Source organism: Hakea prostrata, chromosome 3, assembly GCF_041222555.1.
Source record: "Hakea prostrata isolate BN-2017 chromosome 3, UWA_Hpros_2, whole genome shotgun sequence".
In the NCBI taxonomy this organism is placed as follows: domain Eukaryota; kingdom Viridiplantae; phylum Streptophyta; class Magnoliopsida; order Proteales; family Proteaceae; genus Hakea; species Hakea prostrata.
In genome coordinates, this window is record NC_142602.1 from 60,667,263 (window position 1) to 60,682,531 (window position 15,269).

At 43.9% G+C, this 15,269-nt stretch overlaps 1 non-coding gene across 1 annotated transcript; it reads right to left on the reverse strand.

Annotated features, from left to right (window-relative positions):
• Positions 1-8,099: 8,099 nt before the first annotated feature.
• Positions 8,100-8,206, reverse strand: LOC149022654 (small nucleolar RNA R71). The gene has a single exon (XR_016172609.1). It is a non-coding gene; the product is annotated as a small nucleolar RNA R71 (small nucleolar RNA).
• Positions 8,207-15,269: the final 7,063 nt, after the last annotated feature.

The following is a 15,269-nucleotide window of genomic DNA, read 5'->3' on the forward strand; positions in this document are numbered from 1 at the left end:
GAAGCCGTTCGAAGCGAAGTTGAAAAACTTAAGAATTCTGGTTTCATAGAACCAATTGAGTGCCCAACTTGGTTGGCCAACGTGGTGATGGTGAAAAAGGCGAATGGGAAGTGGAGGATGTGTACAGACTACACAGATCTAAACAAAGCTTGCCCGAAAGATTGCTACCTGTTGCCTCGGATTAACCTCTTGATAGATGTGACTGCAGGATATGAAACTTTAAGTTTCATGGATGCCTACTCAGGGTATAATCGGATCCTTATGAATAAGGAGGATGAGAAGTATACGGCTTTCATGACTGATCGTGAGAGCTATTATTACAAGGTCATGCCTTTTGGCCTGAAGAATGCAGGAGCAACATATCAGAGGGCCGTCAACAAGATTTTCAAAGAGCTGATAGGAAAGAATGTTGAAGCTTATGTTTACGACATGCTAGTGAAAAGCTTTACAAAAGCAAATCATATTGCAGATTTGACTGAGGTTTTCTCAGTACTAAGGAAACATCAAATGAAGCTAAACCTAGAAAAATGTGCCTTTGGAGTCTCCTCGGGCAAAATTTTGGGCTTCATGGTATCACAGAGGGGAATTGAGGCTAATCCCTGCCAAAATACAAGCTCCGATTGATATGGAGGCTCCCAAAACCGTTCGGGATGTACAGTGTTTGACAGGGAGAGTTCTTTGCTTTAAATCGATTTATCTCCAAGTCCGGAGAGAAATGTTTGCCTTTCTTCAAAGCACTTAAAGACTTGAAGGGCGGTAAGGAAGCAAAGTGGACTGAAGAGTGCCGAGAAAGCTTTCGAGGAATTAAAAGAAGCACTTGGACAACCACCGATCTTGTCCAGGACAGGAGAAGGGGGAAATATTACAGCTATATCTAGCGACGTCCCTTTCGGTGGTCGGTGCGGTACTTGTTCGGGGAAAGATAAAAAACAGTGGCCGATTTACTATGTAAGCCACGTGTTGCTAGATGCGGAGACGAGATATTCGCAGATTGAGAAGCGGGCTCGGCTCTCATGATGGCCGCCGGGAAGCTAAGGCCATATTTTCGAGCTCATCCAATTGAGGTATTTACAACTTTTCCTCTTAGTAAAGTTCTTAACAAACCTGATTTGTCCTGGGAGGATGGTGTCCTGGTCGGTTGAACTCGGTGAGTTCCAAGTGAGCTTTAAGCCCAGAACGCAATCAAAGCTCGGGCATTAGCCGACTTTGTAGTAGAAACTACTGCACCAGTGGAACCCACCATTGAGGATCCCATTATACCAACCACTTGGGAGGTATATGTGGACGGTTCGAGTAATAAAGATGGAGCGGAGGAGCTGGAATTCTATTAAAAAGTCTAGCGGGATTTATTATTCGATATGCTTTGAGATTTGCATTTGATGCAAGTAATAACGAAGCGAGAATATGAGGCTCGATAGCAGGACTTCGGTTGTCAAAAGCATTAGCTATTGCAGATGTTACAATTTATAGTGACTCTCGCAACTTATAGTCAACCAAGTCCAGGGGGAAGTATGGCATTAAAGAACCACGCTTGCAAAAATATCGGGAGATAGTGCAGGCCTTTCAAAACCAATTTCGAATTTGAAGATATCTCGGATTTCGAGGAATGAAAATTCAGTGGCGGATGAGCTATCCCGACTAGCCAATGCCAAGGAAAAGAATCTAGACCCTTCGGTCTACATTGAAGAGATAACTTTTCCAAGTTATCATGAGAAAGAAATTTCTTATATTGAAGCGAACGTTCTTGGATGGATCCAATAATCGAGTATCTAAGGGATGACAAATTACCCGAGGATCCAGTAGAGGCAAGGTTGATCAAGATTCGATCAGCTAGATTTGTCATTCAGAATGGGAGACTATACAAAAGATCTTATGCTGGACCCCTTATGAGATGTATAGGCCCCAAAGGAGCAAAATCAGCTTTGGCTGAGGTTCATGAAGGAATTTGTGGAGCTCACATGGGTGGCCAAGCCCTGGCCCACAAAATTCTAAGACTTGAGTTATATTGGCCTAAGATCCAAAGAGGCCAGTATCAAAACAATTGCAAGAGCTAGATACAATCTTCGATCGAAGAAGAAAGTCATCATAGGTGACTGTTAAGAAGTTATACAAGATCGACGCGACTTTGCTAGAACAAACATATGAGTCAATCATTGGTGGGGATTCAAGGAAAAGAAGAGAAGAAATGAGGATTACAAAAATATTTCGGTATGCATAAAATCCTCCGCAATTTCATACTCTTTGTCCAGCTTGTCCAAGAGAAGAATGGTCCTCGACCAAACTCGCATTCAGTACAATCTCGTCATAATTGACTTCTTCCAGCGGAGAATAAACAGGAGAATCTTCTAGATATTGCATAATATCTGGATCGGAAGGTGGAGGATCAATCTTATCCTTGGTCCAGTCGAGAGGAGGAATACCCAGGTCGGTAAATACTTCAGGATGGCAAACAACACTGTAGGGAGTCGTATCAAAATGAGGATCCTTCCTTAATATTGATTCCCATACTTCGTTCTCACCATCCCGATGCACGCTTTGCAAGTTATAAGCATTCAGCACATCAACAAAAGGCTTCTTGTGTAAATACTTGAAGACGCAGGCTCTGCGAACATCGGTTGGAAGGGATTCGGGCAAATGAACGACGGCTTGCCTTTCGGGTAACGTTTCGGATCCTTTGGCTCCGACTTTCCAACTGTTCGTTCTAGTCGCCGGATCTTCTCCCTGGCATCATCCAAGTCCGACCGAAGACGACCAATCATCGAATTTTTTTCTTTTGCCACCTCCCAAGCTAGATTCCGAAGGCGAGCAATCTCAACATCTTTAGCTTCAGAGATTTCCCGAAGCCTAGAAACTTCATTGCTCAATCTCTCGAGCCTAGAAACTACTTCCACTTGGTTGTGGAAGTTACCAAGAAGACTCCTGAAAACAACTTCCTAGTTAGCAAGGAGCAAAAAAGTAATTTTTCAGAATCGAGAGGATAATGAAGAAGACTTACATCACCAGTGACTTCGTAAAGACTTCATCCGGAAGTTTGGAAAGAACTGCGCTCTCGGAAGTCATTCGAGCAGAAGGTACACCATTCCAACACTCTGTCAAACTCGTTTGACACTAATTCAGGCGAAGGATGAGAAGGATGAGCTACACCAAGAGAAGGATGAGCTTCATCACTTGTCACCCGACGGCGCTTCCTAGTGGCAAAATCCTCTAACTCGGAAGGAGAGGAGGAGGATGCCAAACAAGCACTAGAGTTAGAAATAGGAGCAGCACCTGCTGGGACCACACCTTCATCGGACGCCAACATAGTTGCCTCGGATGCCCGAAGAGTCTCCTTCGGGGGTGCACCAACAGAGCTCACCAGCGGGAGCGCCGGCAGCACCATCGGCAACAGAGTGATCAAGATCTTCCTGGGAAAGACGAGCGATCACTTCGGGCAAAGGAGGTGCAGGGATGGCATACACAGAAACTGCGGGAATTTGACTTGAAGATTCACCGGCAGCAGTCGCCTTACGCTTGGAGGATTCACTAGCTGAAACCACCACACTGGCCCCAACCACCACCGACGGAACGATTTTCTTGCAAGATTTTGCTCGATAAAGTTCGGGTTGATCTTGGGAGCCACTATGCAAAAAAAAAAAAAAAAAAAAACCAGCCGTATCGCAGATGCGGAAATAAACGACAACAAACTAAACCCCAAGTATAACTACTGTGTAGTTTACTCAGGGGGGAAGTGGGGAAAGAGATGAGTAATCAAAAAACTCACTTGTTCAGAAGTTGATAGAGCTGTTGTTGGAGTACGAGGAATACGGAAGCGGGCCGAAGGACGAAAGGTCGCTTTGGCACTTTAGCAAATCTAACTTGCGAAGTCGGGATAGATGGAGAGTACCCACGAAGGCTTTAAATAGCCTCAGGTATTAAGACGATGGTTGAAGGCTAAGGACAACCGACGACCTAGATCGAAATGACGCTTCGAAATCCGCAGAAAGCAAGATCAACGGTCGGAGGGATGCCACATGGAAACATGTGGAAGCGAGCACCTGATGCAGAGATACCTCCAATCGTCGCACCGCCATTAAAATAATTGATGTATTTCCGATTCATTGGAAACAGTGAATGGTATACAAAGGCAGGAAAACGTTTAAACTTCGCAGAAGGGAAACGTGAGGACTTTGCAATAAATGAAGTACTGGGGAAGATTAATGCATCTTCTCGAAACGCATCTTCACAATTTTTCTACAAGATTATTATTCGGCGAGGAATGAAAAGTTAAGTGATAAGTTTTATCATTAATACTTTGATATTCAAGGCAAGATTTCGGCAGGAGATGGGGAAATATAGAGGCCAACATGAAAAAAGAAATGTCTATTCATTAAATTGAGGGTAAATCTTTACAAAAAGACAACTCCCTAAGCCTTTTCTTCATTGTTGCTCGAGGGACCCTGGTCGGGAGAACTTTTCTCAGGATCATGAGAAGAGCCTTCCTCAAGAGCGGCAGCAGCTGAGTCCTCTACAGCAACAACTTGAGACTCGGCTTGTGATTTCTCCTCTGGAAGTGCCGGCTCGTCATTCAGGTATGCCTCATATTGAGGGTCAGCTGGAAAAGGATCATCTTCTTCCGAGGCCCGATCCGGGAGATCCATACCAACTTTCCCGAAGACCTCTTTGTGGCATACCTCACGAAAAGGAGTAGTGTCGAAGGTAGGGATCGATCCAAGGATTCGCTCCCCAAACGTCGTTCGCCCCATGCGATAAGCTTGAATGTTGTAGAGACCTAGCAGCTCGGAGAAAGGTACGCTGTTCAGGTATTTCCGAATGCACTCCTTCCTAAGCTCTGGCTTTATATGCTCGGGCTTGCTAGGGATCGCCAACTTCAGATGTTCTTCGAGCTCCCTACTTTTGATTTCAAGGCTGTCACCAAACAACGTGGCAGCTGCTTTTTGCTTCCTGGCCTCGCGCTCTGCAGCAGCGGCACGAATCTTCGACGCTTCGAGGGCTTCATTGAGGGAGATCACTTCTTCCTCATGCTTTTTCTGCAGCTCCACGGTAGCTGCAGTCAGCTGGTCTATTTCAGAATTGGCCTTGGCCTATTTCTCTTCACAAGTTTGCAGCAAGGAGCTGGTGCGACCAACCCGGCTCAATGCTTCCATGTGTTGATAAAAGCTCAACACAACATTCCTGGGAAGGCGGAAGATACAGAAGAAGTCATAAGAAATTATGAAAATATAACTAAGCAAGAAGACCGGTACCTTGTAGATTGACTAACAAGGGAGGTGTCATCCAGGGCTTCAAACTCCTGGCGATCGAAGGAGCAAGGCGAGGGAGCTCCATTCTGCAGCTTTCTCGGGATCCCGAGTAACCCCGTTGGTCATCTTCAGGGTCCACTGGGGGGTGAAGACCTCCTCACCATCCGTCGAAGCTTTGGATTTCTTGTTGGAGGGAGCATCAATTGTGTCATGCCTCCTCTTGGTTCGGGCGGAGGAAGAGACATTAGACCTCTCCACCATCGGTTTCTTCCCTTTACCCGAAGCATCGGCTACGAGGCCCGATATTCCCGATACCCCTATAAGAAGCGTCGGGAGAGGGAAGAGAAGCCTCTTGATCTACGGTCAAGACCCCGGGCGATCGTTGCTCGGCTGTCACAACGGCCCTAGCGGCCTTCACCCGCAGGCTTTCGGTGGTTCATTCCGGGAGGCACTGCAAAGAATAAGGACAAGAGTCGGAATTCAAAACATATCGGTTCGGTCAAATCAAAGGATGATGGTTAGAAGCTCACAATGAGCCAAGCCCCAGTATTGAAGGATGGAGTTATACTCCACTTCATATCCATGTATCTCTTGATACCATGGAATGGATTTGATCTTCCTGATGGCCGCCTCGTCTTCTCTGGATAAGGGAAGGCCCCGGTTACTCTCGGACGAAGAAGTAAACCTCCTTCAGGTGGTTGGGAAGTTAAGATCTGATGGAGGCGCTCGACAGAAAAAGTATCGTTCGCGCCATCTTTTGTGGTTAGAAGGGCAAGTTCCTTTGACAAGGATTGCCCCTCCAATCAAGTTCAGCCTTATTGCGTTTGGAAAGAAAAACCCATCCGGGAGGATGGGAGATAGAAAGAACATGAAAATGTACAAAAAGAGAAAGAGATGGCGTAATGCCAAGCTCAAAACACAAACCCAAGAAGCCGACGATGAGACGCCAGCTATTGGGGAGGAGCATTCCGGGACAAATGTTCTAGTAATTCAAAACTGCGGAGAACAAAGGATTAAAAAAGGGAAAGCAAACCCCGCTTTCTAGTGCATTTATATACAGAGAAAATTCACCCGAAAGGGATGAATCAACCCTCTCATCAGGGTGGGGAGCCCTAACCTGATATGAGGAAGGAAGATCAAAATCTTGGACAGCTGAAAGAAGGGTTTCCTTATTGTAAATGGAGGGAACAGAGCCAGGTCCACCATTGGACCCGGAGGTTTGAGGCTGCCTAGAAGACTCGACAATCTTGGAAGATCCAGACTCTAGAAGGATAGGAGAAGTTTCGGTTTTTCTTTCAAAACCTTTTTGAGAAACTTCAGCGAACTCTTGCCAGAGGACAGTTAGGGTTTTGTTATCACTATCCGACTGTTCGGGAGCAGGAGAGGCAAAAGCATCACTGCTATTACTAACAAGGGGTACTAAAGAAGCCCTATCGTCTGTCATTACTCGTTTCAGTGAACTACAAAAAGAAAACAGTAAACTTACCGATTCGGTGAGACGGAAGCTTGAGAGCGGGGAAGGCGCGAAGGCAGACAACAAAGGTTCAAATTCCAAACAGGAAGAATGAAACCTATGAAGACAACGAACCGCTTTTAAAACTCCCGCACGAGTGTTCAGGAATCTGAACGATCGAGATTGATTCAAAATCAGCGATCAAGACTGAAAGACGTTTTGAAAGTTTGAACTCACGAATCCGAAATAGGCGTTCGGAAACCGTCGCTTGGATGACGTGAGCCATGACAGATCAACTGCAAGGAGATATGTGGCCTTACACTCACAATGCTCGAGGAAAAGTGACCACCGCATTAAATGTGATATGACATTTAATGAAGCACGCAGAGATTATCATCTGACGACGAACCCGAGTTAAAAACCAAGCCCTCGGGATCGACCGAACGCTTGGTCTGGGGGGCTCGTGATACGGAGGGATTATGATCAGACCGGGTTCATACCTGGTCTGACCCTCGACCCCGGTCGAGACGGAAAGAACCGATTCGCTCCCAAGCAAACCGGATCCAGAAGATGGCTTGCTGAAGAAGAAAGCCTATTCGGCTGCAAGCGTGCCCTAATCCTACTTATGGATTAGGGTAATCACCCTAATGATGGCAGACTCGAATTGACGGCTGCGGATAATCATTATCGAAGGGATAAACATCGTATAACCTAAAGGTTATCTCAGGAGTCCTGTACTAGTCCAAACTAGTAGAAGTCTATTGCTCAACGGATCTCACTGATAAGATCCAAGGACTACCCGAAGAAGGCTCAAGTGCATCCAACTAAAGAGATTCGAAGGTACACTCTATATAAACCTCACTACCATACAAGGTGAGGGGATCGATCGAAAAGAATATTATCTGGGACTCAGGTTCAAATACATACTGATAGACCTAAACTATCAGCGATCTGCTATCTAGATCACCTTTCCCAGTTCTTCATTCCTTAGCTCTGCGCTTCTAGTAGAGCCGTTTGTGATTAAGTTCATCAACTGACTTAGCCTTCGGAGGTGGACTCCCGACCCCAGCGGTCGGGCCACATCTGACGCTTTCGTTTTGCAGGACATCACGTGGAGATCCAAGGGCTGAGCAGATTTTGGACGCATCAGATTCAAATGCTATCATCTTTCTATGGACTTGCCAATGAAGAGCCTTATAAACACTTAGATGAGTTTTTAGAGGTGTCCTCCATGGTTAAATTTCAAAACCTCTCAATTGATGCTTTAAGGTTACTTATTTTCCCATTCTCCCTTAAAGATAAAGCCAAGCATTGGATTCATTTTTTGGACAATGTTAAAATTTTTGCTTGGGCAGAAATGCAATAGGAGTTCCTCAAAAAAATTATTTCCTATTGGCCGTACCAATAGCCTTAGAAAAGCGATAACGAGTTTCTCCCAACAAGATGGAGACCAATTTCATGAGGCATGGGAAAGACTCAATGAAGTACTTAGAAAGTGCCCCCACCATGCTATTCCTAAATGGCAGTTGTTTCAATGCTTTTATGATGGCCTTAGAGACCGACATAGAAAAATGGTTGATTCTTCTTGTGGTGGGACTTTCATGCACAAGAATGAGAATGAGGCATGGGAACTTTTTGAGACCCTTAGTGAAAACCCCAACATCATGCCTTAGCAGCTAGAACTGAAATTCTATTCATCGGGCAACCAAATAGGAGCGGTCTCTATGAGATCAATCCTACCATTGAGATGAGTACTAAGGTTGACTTGCTATCAAAGAAATTAGACTCTCTCTTGTCATTAGGACAACAAATCCCATCTCCCCTTCCTACAAGTTTCTCTCCACCTAATCAGATCGAGGAATGTACTTTATGTTCTAGCCTATCCTATCATGTCATTGATTGCTATTTGGCTACACAATACCCTGAGTTTGTTAAGAAGCATGCACATTGGGCTGAAGGAGTTTCAAAATTGGACAATGATCCGTATTTCAATACCTACAACTCAGGATGGCGAAACCACCCCAATTTTTCATTGTGAAACTCAATGCACAATCCCTTTTATCAAATACCTTATAGGCCACTTCCATTTAATATGCAACAAAACGCCTATAAGAATGAACAACCATCATCTCCACAACCCTCACATAATTCATCATTTGAAAATAAGGTACTAAAGGTGCTTAGTGGACTAGAGCAAAACACTTAATTGTTGCATTCCCATTCTTAGTCCATTAACAAATTGGAAACCCAATTTGGTCAACTAGCCGATGCCATCAGTAGGAGAGAGGTTCGCCTGTTGCCTAGTCAACCAATAGGTAACCCTAATCATCAAATTGGGTCTAGGAAAGAACAAGTCCAAGCAATCTCTGTTGTGACATGTAGTGGGAAGGAATATTATGCACCTTTGTCTACTCCTAAGCCATTTACCATTGATCTTGAGACTCGAGAAGGGGTTGATTTGGCCCATGAGACTGGTGATGATGCACACAAGCCTAGTAAAGAGACACCACTTATGAGTATCCCCCATCAATTTCGTTGTAAGGGGTTGCACATTCCGATTGTACAGGGTACTCCTAAATCTTACACTCCCAAAGTCCCCTTCCCTGAAGCTCTTGAGTCCTCAATTCTAGATTCTAGAAAGAATGCTAAGATGCAAGAGATGATTGATTTATTCCAACAAGTTCGTATCAATCTCCCACTATTAGATGCTATCAAGCAAGTCCTAGTTTATGCTAAGTTTCTAAAAGATTTATGCACCCAAAAGCGTAAGTTGCAAACTCAGACTCCTAAAATTGTGCACCTAACTAAACAAGTTAGCTCGGTAATTTCCAACCAACTACTCCCTAAACTTAAAGATCCCGGTACACCTTTAATTTCATGTGTTATTGGAGATCTATCCATAAGCAAAGCATTGCTTGATTTGGGAGCGAGTGTGAATATTTTACCCTGATAAGTTTATGATAGGTTCGGTCTACGAAACTTGAAACCACTAATGTGATTCTAGAATTAGCAGACCGCTCAATTAAACGACCTCATGGGCTACTTGAAAACATTTTGGTGAAGGTTGAGGATCTCTATTTTTCTGTTGATTTTTTGATCCTAGATATGGACAATACAACTACCATTAAGTTACCACCAGTCATTCTTGGACAACCTTTTTTAGCCACTGCGAATTCTTGCATCAATTGTAAATCAGGTGTCATGGACATATCATTTGGCAATAAGAAACTTAGAGTTAACATCTTCAATGCATCCTTAAGCTCAAATAGAGATGAAGAGTGTTTTGCGATGAACCTTAGTGATGAGGTAGTGGCTAATTATACTCCAAAGATGCTTATTGATGATCCCTTACAACATTACTTAACATTTGGAGAATCTTACCTGAATATTAAGGAAGTCAACACATTGTTGGACTCTTCCACTCCATTGGAGCAATCACCATTCACATTTAGATCTGAGCCTCCACCTCCATTGGCTGCATCTCCCCAACCTTCATCCCTCATGTCTCCCCCTAAGTTGAATCTTAAACCTCTTACTTTCAATATAAAGTATACATTCTTAGGATACAATGAAACCTTGCCTATCATTATTTCTTCTGATCTATCACCTAGGCAAGAGGACCAACTTTAGGAGTGTTTTTTTGAATTCAAGGTAGCCATTGGCTAGTCCTTAGCTGATCACTTCCCCTTGCCATTTATTGACCAGATTTGGAACTCACATATTGGACATGCTTGTCAAGTTAATGGTCAGAGATTTAAGCTTTATGTGGATGGCCTAGCTGATGGCCAACTTATTGAGGAGTTGGACCTAGAAGACTTGCCTCAAGACTCTTCATGAGTCTCTCATTGAGTATGGCTGAAGACTCTAAACTTAGTGCTTTATGGGAGGCAACCCATTTGTTTAGATGTTATTTCTTGTTCTTTTTCTTTTATTTTCTTTGTTTGTTGTTAGGTTTTACTGTTGATGCGTCCAAAATCTGCTCAGCCCTTAGATCTCCTCGTGATGACCTGCAAAACGAAAACGTTAGATGTGGCCCGACCGCGGGGGTCGGGAGTCCACCTCCGAAGGCTAAGTCAGTTGATGAACTTAAACACAAACGGCTCTGCTAGAAGCACAGAGCTAAGGAATGAAGAACTGGGAAAGGTGATCTAGATCGTAAGCCCCTGATAGTTTACGTCTATCAGTGTGTATTTGAATCTGAGTCTGAGTCTCTCACCTTGTATGGCAGTGAGGTTTATATAGAGTGTACCTTCGAATCTCCTTCGTTGGATGCACTTGAGCCTTCTTTGGGTAGTCGTTGGATCTTAACGGTTAGATCCGTTGAGCAATAGACTTCTACTAGTTTGGACTAGTAGAGGACTCCTGAGATAACCTTTAGGTTATGTGATGATTATCCCTTTGATAATGATTAGCCGTAGCCGTCAATTTGAGTCTGCCATCATTAGGGTAATTAACCTAATCCATAAGTTGGATTAGGGCGTGCTTGGAGCTGAATAAGTTTTCTTCCTCAGCAAGCCATCTTACGGATTCGGTTCGCTTGGGAGCGAGTCGATTCCTTCTGTCTCGACCGGAGTCGAGGATCAAACCAAGTATGAACCCGGTTCGATCATATTTTCTCCATATCACGAGCCCCCCAGACCAAGCGTTCGGTCGATCCCGAGGGCTTGGTTTTTAACTGGGTTCTTCATCAAGCAATAGTCTCTGCGTGTTCCATTAAATGTCATATCACATTTAATGCAGTGGTCACTTTTCCTTGAGCGTATTGAGGGTAATGCCACGTGTCTCCTTGTAGTCAATCTGTCGTGGCTCACGAAACCCAAGCGACGGTTTCTGAACGCCTGTTTCGGATTCGTGAGTTCAAACTTTCAAAATGTCTTACAGTCTCGATCGTCAATTTTGAATCAATCTCGATCGTTCAGATTCCCGAACACTCATGCGGGAGCTTTAAAAGCGGTTCGTTGTCTTCGTAGGTTTCATTCTTCTTGTCTGGAATTTGAACCTCTGTCGTTTACTTCGTGCCTTCCTGCTCTCAAGCTTTTGCCTCACTGAATCAGTAAGTTTACTGGTCTTTTTCTTTTTGTACCTTACTGAGACAAGTAATGGCGGAAGATAGGGTTTCTCTGGTACCCAGTGTTAGTAATAGTAGTGGTAATGAAGCTTTTGCTTCCCCTCCTTCCGAACAGTTGGATAGTGATAACAAAACCCTAACTGTCCTCTGGCGCGATTTTGCTGAAGTTTCTCAAAAAGGTTTAGAAAGAAAAACCGAAACTCCTTCTGTCACATCCACCCAGCCGGTACCCTATCCGGCATACCCGGGATGTGATCCACAGCCCCGAAGATCCATAGTTCAGGGACCACATAATCCACATTGACGATAATACAATCATGAACAGATAATAATCATAAACTAACAATGAATGATCATGGAATTCAGGAATAAGGTGTCAGACATAATCAGAGTGCGGAAATAAATATCAAATCAGATAAATTAAGAAGGCAGTGGGCGGAATCCACTCCTTCACCAAACGGAAGTGAGGTATTTAGTTAGTTATTACAATTCTTCTAAGTATACTGTCACAAAAGAAGGGGTAACTACTCATAAGTCTCCTCCATAATAAATATATCTTCTTCAAAGTTGAGGACCATGGAGACCCAACATGACTGCTCCCATACAACTCCGGGGCTAACCCTGGTACGCCTGGTAATCTTCTTCGGTATGGTCACCGAAGTCTTCAACGTAGCCAGCCTCCGGATGGTAGTATGAGGTATCCGGGTCCGCCTCGGGAGGGTGCCATCGGAGTAATCCACCGTAGAATAGCCTAACAAAATATTGCAACGAGAAAAGGAATGAGTTCAAAAGAACTCAGCAAGGAAGTTATCCCACCACACATAAACCACAAGATAATCATAAAATGATGCAGATGATATGAGGCATATAATGCAATATGACTTTATTCTAAGTATGCTGGTCATCTATGCTAGACATGCTTTAAGTCATAGCACCATACTTCTTTAGGTAGTCTCGGTCACTCATCACCGGGGGAATTGGGTCCTGCATCCCTCTCGGACAAATCCATGGTTGGGGTTTCAGTCACCGCTCTCTCACATCACCGTTTGGTCTAAGTATTGGTGCATGTCAGGGTATAGCCTAGCCCAATGCAAGTCATCTACTTAATCATATCATGCCAGTTCCAGATACTTCCATTCCTCCCCTCTCGGGATCCTTTCCGGTATCCTTCACACTAGAGTCACGGATATTACTCACCGGACTCATCAACCCTATTGGTCATCCACAAATGGTAAACGGGAAGCTCTCACGTCCCTCTCACAGATCATTTCACTGGTCTTGAGTGCCCGTGAGCCCAAGTCTAGCCATTTGTAACCCTACCAATAAATGGCCCCTTTCGGGTAACCATAATGCAATTTATGTCCTCTCACGGAGTGGATACCGGTCTTGAGCACCCACAAATCCACACTACTACCACGGGTTGTTCGGTCTCAATGCCCTTCCGAATCGGGTCTGATATGATAGGGACATCCTAGCCATACATCTAGACAAATCCTATGCATGTCATTCAATAACCCGGGAAAGCGTCAATGGACACCTTCGGAGAACATCCCATACTATTCCCTCCGATGTCCAAGGACGAAGCACCGATAGGGTACCCCTCAATCCCAAGTTATACTTAAGCAATCACATGCCCAAGTTCATCATATCAGTTCACAAGATACAACGTCATAATAAACATTCAATTCATGACATTGACATAAGTCATCATATATTGAAATTGATAAACATGATAAAACATTGAAGTAATATAACGTAAACACAAAGCTACTGTTAAAAGACATATGTAGCAAGTCTAACACGATAAGAATATGAAATAGAAACTATATTTACTAGGTTAGGAATACCAAGTCAAGATTTCCATATCCTAGGTAATTACATCGATAACTATCCTTACCTTGAATCGGAGAAGAGAATGGTCCAAGATCACAAGCAGTGGCCCAAATAGTCTTAAAGTCCTAAACAAGCATATATGAAAGGTTAGAGAAGAAATCAGAACAATCGGAGATCAAACGAATCAGAACTGGGCAAAAGTTGCTGACAGCAACTCTATTGGTTGATACATTTGGTCGATAGTATCGACCAATAGTATCGACCAAATCAATTCCAGGACAGCAAGCTGGCTTTTCGGATTCTTGCCCAGATTTGGTCTTTCGGGTCTCGGATTGACATGAAACTTGGAGGATAGTCTAAGCACAACATGGGGACACTAATTATCAAGAAACTTTCATAATCCAATGGTCCATTTGGAAATCCCCAAATTGACATATTAAGGTTAAGAGTTGTAGATCATGGCATTGGCTATATCTCAATGCAAATTAGGGGAAAACATGGGGGATTAGGTAGGGAATCGTTTAGAAGTAACATGGAGCACATATGCAAGGTATAGATTAGGTTAATCATGAGCTTCATCTCAGTTTTGGTAAATAAAGCAAGTTGGTAAGCAATAAATCATGGAAATGTGTAGTCAATGATCATGAGGTGAATCAATCATAGTCATATCGGTGAAAACATCATTCTATGGGGTTTAGAAGGTTCATGGCAAGGTGTATGCAAGGTTGCAGCACCTTGGCCATGGTCCCAACAGTAAAATAGAGAAAAGATGAGTGAGAAAGTGATTAGGAGAGAGAGTCATACCTTTAAAGTGGAACAAGAAAGTAGGAATGAGTGGTTGGCAATGATTGATGAAGAAGATGCTTCACCACTACCAAGGAGGAGTTCTTGGGAGGCTCTCTCACGTTCCCAGATGTTAAAAACGCGAGAATAGGGCTCCAGTCTCGAGGAATAAATAAATAGAAAAGAATATTCCAAGAATCTTTAAATCTGGGCTCAGCAGACTTGTTGGTCGATACCTTTGGTCGATGGTATCGACCAATAGTATCGACCAAAACAATCTCTGCAGAAATTTTACAGAATAGTTCAGCAACTTTAGGTGCGGACTTGGAGGGCTATACAAGGTCAAATTGCATGGGGTTTTCTCCTACAGTTCACTCAAGAGGTCTAGTTTCAGGGAGTACCTTCGGATTATGCACAGGAGTCCGTTTTCTATTTCAACTGTCTCGCTCTTCATCAGTGCGCAGATTCTAACTTAGCACTGGTAATGTGCTCAAGGAAGGAGCAGCATCATCAATGTCCATAAACTGGAATCCCGACATTACGTCATCAACCAGTAGGGCCCATAAGTCCCTCCTACCACCACTTCGGGTCTTTGGACCTACAAACATAACAATGACCGGGTCGGGTCAAGGTTAGGTAAAAGCTGGATTTTACACCTTCCGTCCTTCTTGAGTTTGGATCTTCCAAGACTTCTAGGGTAACTGCCGAGTCTTCTAGGCAGCCTCAAACTTCCAGGTCCAATGGCGGACCTGGCTCTGTTCCCTCCGTTTTCAAGGAGGAAACCCTTCTTTCATCAATCCAAGATTTTGATTTTCCTTCGTCTTATTAGGTTAGGGCTCCCCATCCTGATGAGAGGGTCGACTCAACCCTTTCGGGTGAGTTTCTCTGTACA